Raw genomic sequence first — 10,555 nt, 5'->3', positions numbered from 1 at the left:
AACTTAATTTACACAGCAAACAGTTAGGCACCATTTAAGAAAAGAGAATATTAGAGTTTAATAGCTTCTGTTATATGGCTATTTTCAGACCACTCTCACTCCCAGTAATCAAGTCAGCTGTTCCCAGACTACTGGGAGAAGAATAATTTATCTTTGTGAGTGAAACTTTAATTATTTCAAGATACATTTTCATTAAAAATGTAAATTATGCAGCAATGGCGCAGTCCAAACATCATCCCAGGCACTGAGGAACAATTTCTGATCACATTTTCCTAGCAGATTAAAGTAAATGATGTCCCTTTAGGTAGATGAAAACCCAAATAAATTCAAAACAGTTGATTTTTTTTTTTCTTTTCCTAGCTCTGGCATTGGCAAATCCAAAAGGCTCCCTAAAAGTTCTCTGTGGGTAACTTCTTCCTCACAAATGCAGAAGCCTATTTGTTGTATTGGCTTTAGCTGATAGAGACAGGAAAAAGGCTTCCCGATTTTGCTCAGACTAACAAAGACTTTGAGACCTGATCCATTGTTCATTGACGCCAACAGAGACTCAGCTGTGACTCCCTTTGGATCCTGTCTGCATGTCCCTTGAGAAACTAGCTCTTGGCCACCTGGGGCAGCTGGGATGGAGAACAAGTCTTGGTTCTTCCCATTTCTCTACCTGCTGTCATAAGATGGCACCCTGTGCCATGCTGGCTGCATTTCTCAATGCCACATACAGCTTTCTGCTAAAGCACTAGCAAGACTCTTAAAGATTTGATAGTCAACAGGAGAGTAGAGTGAAAACAAATGAATATAGTCACACCTCAGCTTCCCACACCTACACTAGTAAGGATGAAAACAGATGCATTTCATAGGTCTGGACTTTATACCATCCAGCTTCATATTCTACAAGATTTGCTGATGCTCCAGAGAACCCACAGAGTTCTGTGTCAACACTGAAAACTACTGGAACTGACGTCTTAACAGTAATTTTACAAAGATTAAAGGCAACATTTCAGTGTGTACAGGCAGTGCCTAGCCCCTTTGTCACTGCACTTCTGAGGTGCACCATACATGCTGGTCTGAGAAATGCAACCTAAACCTACAGTTTTCTCTGCTGTTGCTGTGGACTTTGAGAGTGAAGCAATAGAAAGCACACATTACAGCAAACAAAACCTCAACAATGCATACCGGGTGGTTATTCGGAAACATCATAGGCTGCAGCAGAACCTCAGAGATCTCTCTTCATTCCTTTGAGCCTTTGAAACTTTAAATATTTATATTTCCTGTTTCTGCTAGGTCAGCAGTAATAGTTCTTATGGGGTCACTGGCATAACTTTGTAGTTGATGCAAGACAAATATTACCTGCAGACTCAAAGACTGTTACCTGAAAAGCCAAAGAGAGAGATGTCTTTCTTTTTTTTTTTTTTTTTTTTAACATTTTGCTGACCATACTGATAATTTTCAAGGTTTTCTCCCTCTCCCAAACACTGTATGCATGGGACACATCGTCAGCTAATTCTGCTCTTATATCCTTTTGCATTCTTAGTTACAGTTAGTTGCAACCATGGGTCAAACCAAGCCCTGGTAAAATTTGAAATCCTAAGTGAAACCAGGCATTCTTCCCACTTACCTCCCAATTCAGAAGCCATTTCTGTACAGCGCAGCCACCTGTGTCATATGTTCTCCGTTGTGAGTCTCAGGCTGTCATTTACTGAAAGTGGCTTGCACTGCACCTTCTGGTATTCAGTCATGTTACCAGCGTTTCTTTTTACTGGTATTTCAGCCCTATCCCTCAGCATCAGTGTAATTCAGCACACAAAGGGTTGTATCTGGCAGTGAGTCATGAGAAGGTGCTCATTCAGAGGAACACGAGTCATGAATTTTTAGCTTGAATTAATAAAAAAAATACAATATTTTCTCATTTGAGAAAAGTAGTATATTTTTTGTAATTCCCTTCAGGGGTTAAGATCCATAACCAGAAAAATCAGAAATCTAAACTTCAAGGATCCTTAAACAACAAAGCTGACATTCTCATCTCTGGTCTTTGGAGTCTCTGGCCAGCTACACCAGGTTTTAGACATTGGGGAGAAAGTCACTGGAGGTGAGATCAAGCTTTAAATCAGCATATATTTTAAATAATGACTTCAATCATGAGGAGCAAAACCAAGAATTTGCCAGCCACGCTACTCCAGGCACTGTTTTGTCTCATGCTCTGCACAGCAGCAGTCTGCCATTTGGATTCAAAAGTCTGAGGGCACACATGGAAGCTCAAAGCACAGAATATTTGGGGTGAAAAGATGGAGGTGAATTGGACCGCTTCTTCCCCAAACTGAGCACAAAACCAGGATTCTACACAAGTTCTCAGCTGCTACGCAAGCACTGCAGCACCAACAGAGGCTTAAACCTCCAGTTTAGCCTTCTATAGCCATAACACCAAAAGCTCAGCCACAAGTTCAGCATCTTTATTGCCACTCTAGGCCCTGAAATTGGTGCTTGGTCCTGACATTAGATTATCCATAGGCAGTAGAACAGGCACTGGCAGAGCCAGAGGCTTGCTCTTCTGCTGAAGAAAGCCACATACAAAGGCATGCCTGTCATAATGAGCTCCTTCTGGCACAGCTCAGCACAGAATGAGCCCAGGAGAAATTCTCAGAAACAAACAAAAACCAACCAAACAAAACAAACTGAAAAAAAAAACAACAAAAAACAACAAACACCTGCAGACAGCCCTTGTCCTCATTGAGACACTCCTAGAAACAGCTGTGTTCACACCAAGAGGCAGAGGTGCTGGCTGCAGGAGTTGTTAACCTGAGACAACAGAGAACAAGTGCGTGCAAATAGTAGAATATGGATTGAATGCACAGATTTGAGACAAACAGTACAAGGACAGAGCACCACAGCATGCCAGTCCATTGGTGAGTATATACCACGTGGTAGAGGTACAAACCCATCTCTCGAGAGGAACGTCCCAAACACAAAACCCTACTCCTCCCACTTTAAGTGTGCCCATACCTACAGGCAATACCTACTCAGCACAAGCACGCTTCAGAGTGGACACAAAACTCAAGAACGTCTGTGACCTCCCATGCTACCTGAGCTACCCTGTGACAACCCCAAACCACTTAATCACCCCTTGCCCCAGCATCAAGAACAACACACCTGCTCTCCCAGACTAGACATGCCACAACCACCCGTGTCCACTCCATTGAAAAGATAAAGTAGTGTATTTGTTTAACTACGACTCAATTACTCGGAGCAATTAGTTTTATGAATTCATTCAAGAATTCATTTATGAATTCATTCATGTCTTGCACATCTGCTGACACGCTTTCCCTGTGAATTGCTGAGGGACATGCAAGCGCATCAACTCTGGCTCCAAATACTCTGCTCTCAGAAGAGGTATTAGCAGCCCGATCTTATTTCTTTATCCAGGCTACCTAAGCTCACATTTCACAGCCAACAGCCCAAAGCTAGGAGAAGGGCTCTGCTCTTCCCACCATACCCCAACCCCAGGTCCCTCAGGAGATAGTCCATGGCTGGTCATGTTCTCCTTACAGCAAAGATGAATCCCCACAAAAATATAATATATATATCTCATTTCCCCACCAGGAGCATGCCTCAACTCTGGGAATTCTTGTTCATTAAGGGATTCTGTCAATACACTCTAGCCCCAGCTTTTTACCTGAGCTACAGCCCACCCATTTCTGAGATAGTTAGCCACAACAGAGAACGAGAGCTTTTAGCCCCCTGGCAGCCAGTGCACAGAGGGCAGGCCTGTGCAACAGAGGCAGCCTGTGCAACACATGCTACCTGTGCCAAAATGGCAAGATACAGAGATACAGTGTGATGTGTGCAGTGAATGAAAGCAAGATGAGATATTCTATAGTCCAAACAACCAGCAGTAATTACTTACACTCACACAAAGGAAGCAATAGTACAAAGAAGAGTGCTGAACCTCTTACAGGTCTCTTATTGTAGGTTTATAGTGCAAATAAGCTCCGGAACTGAACCACAACAGAAAAGATCTGAGCAGGAAAGCCATGGGTCACCTGCAAAGGTATCAGTCTGTCCTAATTCTGTCATTGTGCAAGGAATAACCACTTAATCAGACAGCCCAATGTCCTTCAGGGGAGGGGTCACAGATCAAGCTCAGACTCTGTGAGCCCAGGCAGCAGGTTCACAACTGGGACCACTCCTGATACTAACCTGTGCCCTGTGGCCCACCTGGAGACCCCAAGTAGATCCCGTTGGTCATAGGCAGGAGGAACTTTACCAAATCAACTCTTTTCTGAGACAGAGACTTCTCAACACTATCTTAACTTCTTGTAGATTTCATCAAACCCCTTATATGCACACGTAGGCAAAGTTTGAAACCTCACCTCCTGTGGGAGCACCATGGGAATAGAAATTGAATCTATCCTATCATGCAGCACAGCTTTTGCATCCAGACTACAAAATGAGGCTGAGAACTGGCATTTCCTGGTTCACAGAGTTACTGCAACACTTCTTCCTCTGTTACATTTGGAGGAACCGCTTAAAATCCTTGGTTTGATTTCACCATATCTCATTACCCTGATGGTTAAAAAAAATATAATAATAATAGCAACAAACACCTTTCTAATATCTATTTTAAATCTAGCCTCTCTCAATTTGAGACCATTGCCCCTTGTCCTATCTTATGTGATAAGGTCTCCATGTAGCTGTCTCTTCTCTAGGCTAAACAAACCCAACTATCTCAGCCTGTCTTCACAGGAAAGGTTCTTAAAAACAGCTGTGATATTTCCTTTTTTCCAGTCACTGGAGATTTGACCTGTCTGCCATGACTTCTCAACTGTGATGGAGAGCAGCTTGACAATCATATCTGCCAGTTCCCCCAGTACCTCGAGATGTACCTCAACAAGTTCCATGGACTTGTCTATATTCAGATTCCCCAGACAGTCTCAAACCCAGTCTTCTCCTACAAGAAGAAGGACTTCATTCACCCAGGCTCTGTCTTGAGGTTTAGGAACTGGGGAGATTTGAGAAGATTGATTATCTGTGACAACTGAGACAAAACAAAATTGTTGACTACCTCAGCACTTTCCTTGTACAATCATCACTAGGTCTCCCGACTTGTCTAGCAGGATACCTTCTTTGGTTCTTTTCCAGCCAACCTGCCTATAGAAGGCATTCCTGTTATATTTTACTTCCCTTGTCAGGTTCAGTTCCAGATGTGCCTCCCAATCCCATCCCTACGTGCCCAGGCAGCATTGCTATATATTGCCAAGATGTGTGTCCCTGCTTCCAATGCCTATGCATTTCCTTCTTGCTCCTCAATTCAGTCAGCTGTTTATACAGTGATGCAGGTTTCCCACCTTCCTTGCCTGATATCTTGCACTTGGGGATTGAGAGATGTTGTGCTCAAAGAAAAACATTCTTGAAGATATGCCAACACTTTTCTGCTCCGATGTCCCTAAAGGCAGTTCCCCAGGGGATGCAGTTCTTTAAACGGGTGAAAGCTTTCCTAAAGTCAGAGCTCTCAACTTTGTTCCTTGCCCGGCCCATATCCCTCAAGGTCATGAATTCTACCACAGCATGACTGCTGCCACCCAGGCTGCCACCTATCCTGACCTCCCTAATGAGTTCATCTGTGTTAGTGAGCAACAAGTCCAGTAAAACTCCTCCTCTGGCAGAAGCATCTATCACCTGGATTGAGAAATTGTCCTCAACACGCTCTTAAGAGTCTCCTGGCCTGCTTGCTACTTGCTGTGCTGCTTTTCCAGATGTCAGGCTAGTCGATGTCATCCAGCACGACCACAGGGACTTGACAAGAAGTTGCCTTGAGACACTATAATATTAATATTTTAAATCCAATTAAGAATGGGAAAGCAGGCAACAGTTAGTGGCAAAAAAACATGTGAGCCACCTCCTCTATGAGGAAATACGGTATGGTTTATTCACAACACCTGGATACCGCTTTTGTCCTGGGATTCCTATAGCAGGCTCCAGCAACACATCCCGCTCAACCAAGAGCTGTATTCCCAGGCATTGCCTGCTCCCCCAGGAGCCTTGAGTATCAGCAGTGGGCCACGATGCACCCTTCCTGCCCTCGCAGTTCTCCATCCCATTCCATGTTCCCATCCCTGGAGCAGAACCTGCTCATGCTCTTCAGCCTGGCAATAACCTTCTTCTTCAGCACTACTGCATGAGCAGAGAGCAAGGGAGGAGAGGGAGTACAGACACATTAGAGCTGACCACCAGCACCACCAGGTAAGGGACTTTTCTGCCCACAGTAATTTATAGATATCCCATAGGAGCAGACTAAAAAATAATCACCCTAATAATGCCATGTAAATAACTATCCACTGTTTCCATTCTTTGATGGCTTATGAGAGACAGTTGCTTTACAACTGTGATCTCATACTGCTCAAAGAAGGAGGCTGATGCAGGACATTTCCTCAGGAAAGAATCTTGTAAGATAAGATGTGGAAGACAACCATCAGGTCAACAGATACCCAGCAGGAACAGTATATTCTGAAGGACATCTGAATAAACATCTTTGTGCTTGATGTGTAGGTACCCAAGCAAGCTTAAAATCACATGTCTCAATTTCAAGGACAGCTCAGTCTTGACCAGCCATCCACCTGTGGATGGAGGCCTGCTAGGAAGTTTTGCTGGGATGTACGGTGACAGGAATGGCTGTCTAGAGGACAACTTGTGTGCACATAGTACTATTGTCCCCTGGTTTTGTTTGTCCCCTCAAAGGAGGGACAACACTCAAGTGTCATCCTCAAAGCAGACAAACCCTCACATGGTAACAGAGAAGACCAAAAAGCATCCATCTCCTTTCAGGATATCTAAACTGTGTTTGTTCAAGAACATGCCCTGACTTTAAGGTTGTCTAATGCCCGGCAGTGGCAAGCTCACAAAAATGCGTGCCTCATTCTCTACAAGATGCATAGTAAGGGCCAAGCTTTGGGAGCCAAAACTTCCAACCCTTACCTGAGGCCAGGGACACATCAAGATCAAGTGGTGCCATACAGAGGACTCTCCTAGGTGCACGGCCTCTGCATCTCAGTTCTGTGCTGGCTTTGGGCCAGAGCAGCTTCCACCAGGGAAGAGGCTGTGACTCATTCCCCATCTGTGTGCAGCCATCTCTGTACAGAAGAGGCAGATGGCCTAGAGAGATCAGAGAGAATATCATGACACTAAAATTATGCTCACTGAAGCTGGGCTGGAGATGCAAAGGAAGTAAAAAGCAGGATAGATCCATCACCTCCTGGGGCACAGCAGCAAAAGCCAGGCAAACACATATTGTAATGGATTTAAAAAGTCTAAATATATAAAATGTGCTTAAGTGTGTGGGTAAAGGCCTTTTAATTCACAGCTCTCACTGCCACGCTAAACTGACCATGCCACAAGAGCTAGCCAGCCACCCTTAGAGTGCGTTTAATGTAGAATAATGATTTGTGGCAGAGCCACGTCAATAGTGTAAACAGCTATGACCTGAGGCAGCACCAGGGATGTGGGGAATGCTTTGCCTGTGAAAAGCAGCAGAGATGCTTATCATGGTGCCCCACTGAGATGGGCCACTGCTGTCTGTAACTGGGCTGGGCATGACTGCCTGGGGAAGCCCCTTGCCTCCACAGCGGGGTAGGGGGCTTTTGGGGTGCCCCGCATGCAAGCAAGGCCCCAGCCTCGAGTATGGGGAGGTGTTTTCTCAACATCAGCTGGGACAAAATGGTCCTGTACAGCAATTACCTGGAAGGTAAGCAGCCAGGCTGCAAAATCCTGCAGTGCTTTGGGAGTTGCTCGGGCCAGCTCTGGGAAAAGGGCAGGCCAGTCGGGAGAGCAGTGGTCTGAGAAAAACCAACCCCACGCAGGGACATGTGCCTGCTGTGCCACGCAGATGGGAGCTCACGAGCACAACATCTCCAGCACATCGCCCGCCTGGCGAGGCTCAGCTCCTCCATCTTCCCAGCACAGGGGCGTCCAGGCAGGAGAAGATGGGGAGCCCTGCTCCGCTGCCCAGCATCACCTTCCCCTTCCAGCGCCGCCCGCTCCAGCCCTGCTGCTGGGGACGTTTCACTGTCTCTGCTTGCCATCGTGTGGTAGAGGCACGCACTGGCCCTTGTCTGGGGAGAGCAGTCCTGCGGGAAGTGCGTCAGCCAGGGACGGCCAGGACAGTGACAGCACCCAGGGAGGGAAGTGCTCCTGTGGCAGGGACCAGAGCTGCTCCCCTCCTGCGCGGTGGGCACAGAGCTGCAGCAAGCTTGCTCAGAGGGGAGCGGGGCTAAGTTGAGGGTGCTTGTGGGGGCACGGGGCTGGTGTGAGTGCGTGTACAAGAGCAGGTCTGCTCTGTGGCTGCAAGGATGGCAATGGAGCTGACCTGAGCATACTCAGAGGGACACTCAACTTTGGGAGTGATAAAGCAGCTGTTCTCAGCAATGAGCACCTAGGAAATGAGTGGTTTTAGAGAGAAAGAGCAGGAAGAGAAGTCCAGCACTTCCCGCCCCTAGCCCAGCACGCTGATCCCTCTGCCCCTTAGGGGATAAGGCCATTCTGCCAAAGTCTGTTGCCAGATTCTCCTCTGCAGCACTGAGACGCAGGCCATGTACAGAAAGAGCCTCTTGCATCTCCAGAGGGGATGGGACCTTCAGGACAGGGACTCCCTCCACTGGAGAACCTTTCCTCCGTCACCCGCCCTCCTTCCCCTCCGTCTCTGCGCACAGCTCAGGTTCCTGCGGGCATAGCTGGGAAGCCTGTGGGACTTGCAGAGCGTTGGCCTGCGTGGCCGCCCAGAGCTGCTGACGGGAGCAGGTGCTGCCAGGGCCCAGGCCCTCTGCCTAGGAACAGCCCCCGGGAGGGTGGCGCCAGTGTGTGAGCAGCACCCGCAGCGTGCGTCAGTGCTGGGTGTGGGAGATCGTGTGGTGGCACACAGGGCTTCTGCCCCTCCTCCCCTTCGAGTCCATCCTCTCTGCTGGCAGTCTCTGTGACCGCAGTTTTTACCATGGTCTCCGCCAGGCAGAGAGCTTGCCCCAAAGAGGCTGTGGCGACCCAGAGGGAGGGCCTGTCCAGAACCGTGGCCGTACAGGTCTCTGGGTGCAGGGAGTGCCGGTGCCTGCTGCTGCCGGGGGAGGGAGGCAGGTATTGCCCCTGTGTGAGGGGCAAGCGGGTAGAAGATCTGGTCAGCATGGTGGCAGAGCTGGAAGAGGAGGTTGAGGGACTGAGGGCTGTAAGGCAGTGTGAGTGGGAGATCGGCTGGTGGAGTAGCTCCCTGGTGTGTCAGAGGGAATGGTGCCAGGGGGATACCCCACAACCGGTGGTGGACCCCCTGCCCACAAGTCCATGGGATCAGACGAGCTCCACCCTAGGGTGCTGCGGGAGCTGGCGCAGGTGATTTCCAAGCCACTTTCCACTGTCTATCAGTGTTCCTGGTTATCTGGAGAGGTCCCAGAGGACTGGAGTCTTTGCCGATGTGACTCCCATCTACAAGAAGGGCCGTAAGGAGGACCCGCAGAACTACAGGCTTGTCAGCCTGACCTCGGTTCCAGGGAAAGTTATGGAGCAAATCATCCTGGGTGAGATCACCCAGCTCTTGTGTGGCATCCAGGGGATCAGGCCCAGCCAGCACGGGTTCACAAAAGGCAGGTCGTGCTTGTCTAACCTCATCTCTTTCTGTGACTGTGTGACCAGACTGGTAGATGAGGGAAGAGCTGTTGATGTAGTCTACTTAGACTTCAGCAAAGCCTTTGACATGGTCTCCCACAGTATTCTCCTGGGGAAACTGGCTGCCCGTGGCCTGGACAGGTATACTCTTCTCTGGGTAAAGAACTGGCTGGAGGGCTGTTCCCAGCGGGTAGTGGTTAACGGAGGTAAGTCCGGCTGGCGTCCCGTTACGAGTGGTGTCCCCTAGGGGTCTGTACTGGGGCCTACCTTGTTTAATATCTTTATTAATGTCCTAGATGAGGGGATTGAGTGTACCCTGAGTAAGTTTGCAGACAATGCCAAGCTGGGAGGTAGTGTCCATCTGCCTGAGGGTAGGGTGGCCCTTCAGAGGGGTCTGGATAGGCTGGACTGCTGGGCTGAGGCGAATGGGATGGGGTTTAACGAGGCCAAGTGCCGGGTCCTGCACTTTGGCCACAATAACTCCATGCAACGTTATAGGCTTGGGGCAGAGTGGCTAGAAGACTGTGAAGAGGAAAGGGACCTGGGAGTGTTGATCGATGCTCGGCTGAACGTGAGCCAGCAGTGTGCCCAGGTGGCCAAGAAGGCCAGTGGCATCCTGGCTTGTATCAGGAATAGTGCAGCCAGCAGGACCAGGGAGGTGATCGTTCCCTGTACTCAGCTCTGGTGAGGCCGCACCTCGAGTGCTGTGTTCAGTTTTGGGCACCTCACTACAAGAAGGATGTTGAGGCCGTGGAGCATGTCCAGAGAAAAAGCTGGTGAGGGGTCTGGAGCACAAGTCTTATGAGGAGCGGCTGAGGGAGCTGGGATTGTTTAGTCTGGAGAAGAGGAGGCTCAGGGGAGACCTCATTGCACTCTACAACTTCCTGAAGGGAGGTTGTGATGAGGAGGGGGTCGGCCTCTTCTC

The sequence above is a fragment of the Anser brachyrhynchus genome, assembly GCF_964034855.1.
Source record: "Anser brachyrhynchus genome assembly, chromosome: 7".
Classification (NCBI taxonomy): Eukaryota; Metazoa; Chordata; class Aves; order Anseriformes; family Anatidae; genus Anser; species Anser brachyrhynchus.
Note: the sequence above shows the minus strand (reverse complement) of the source record.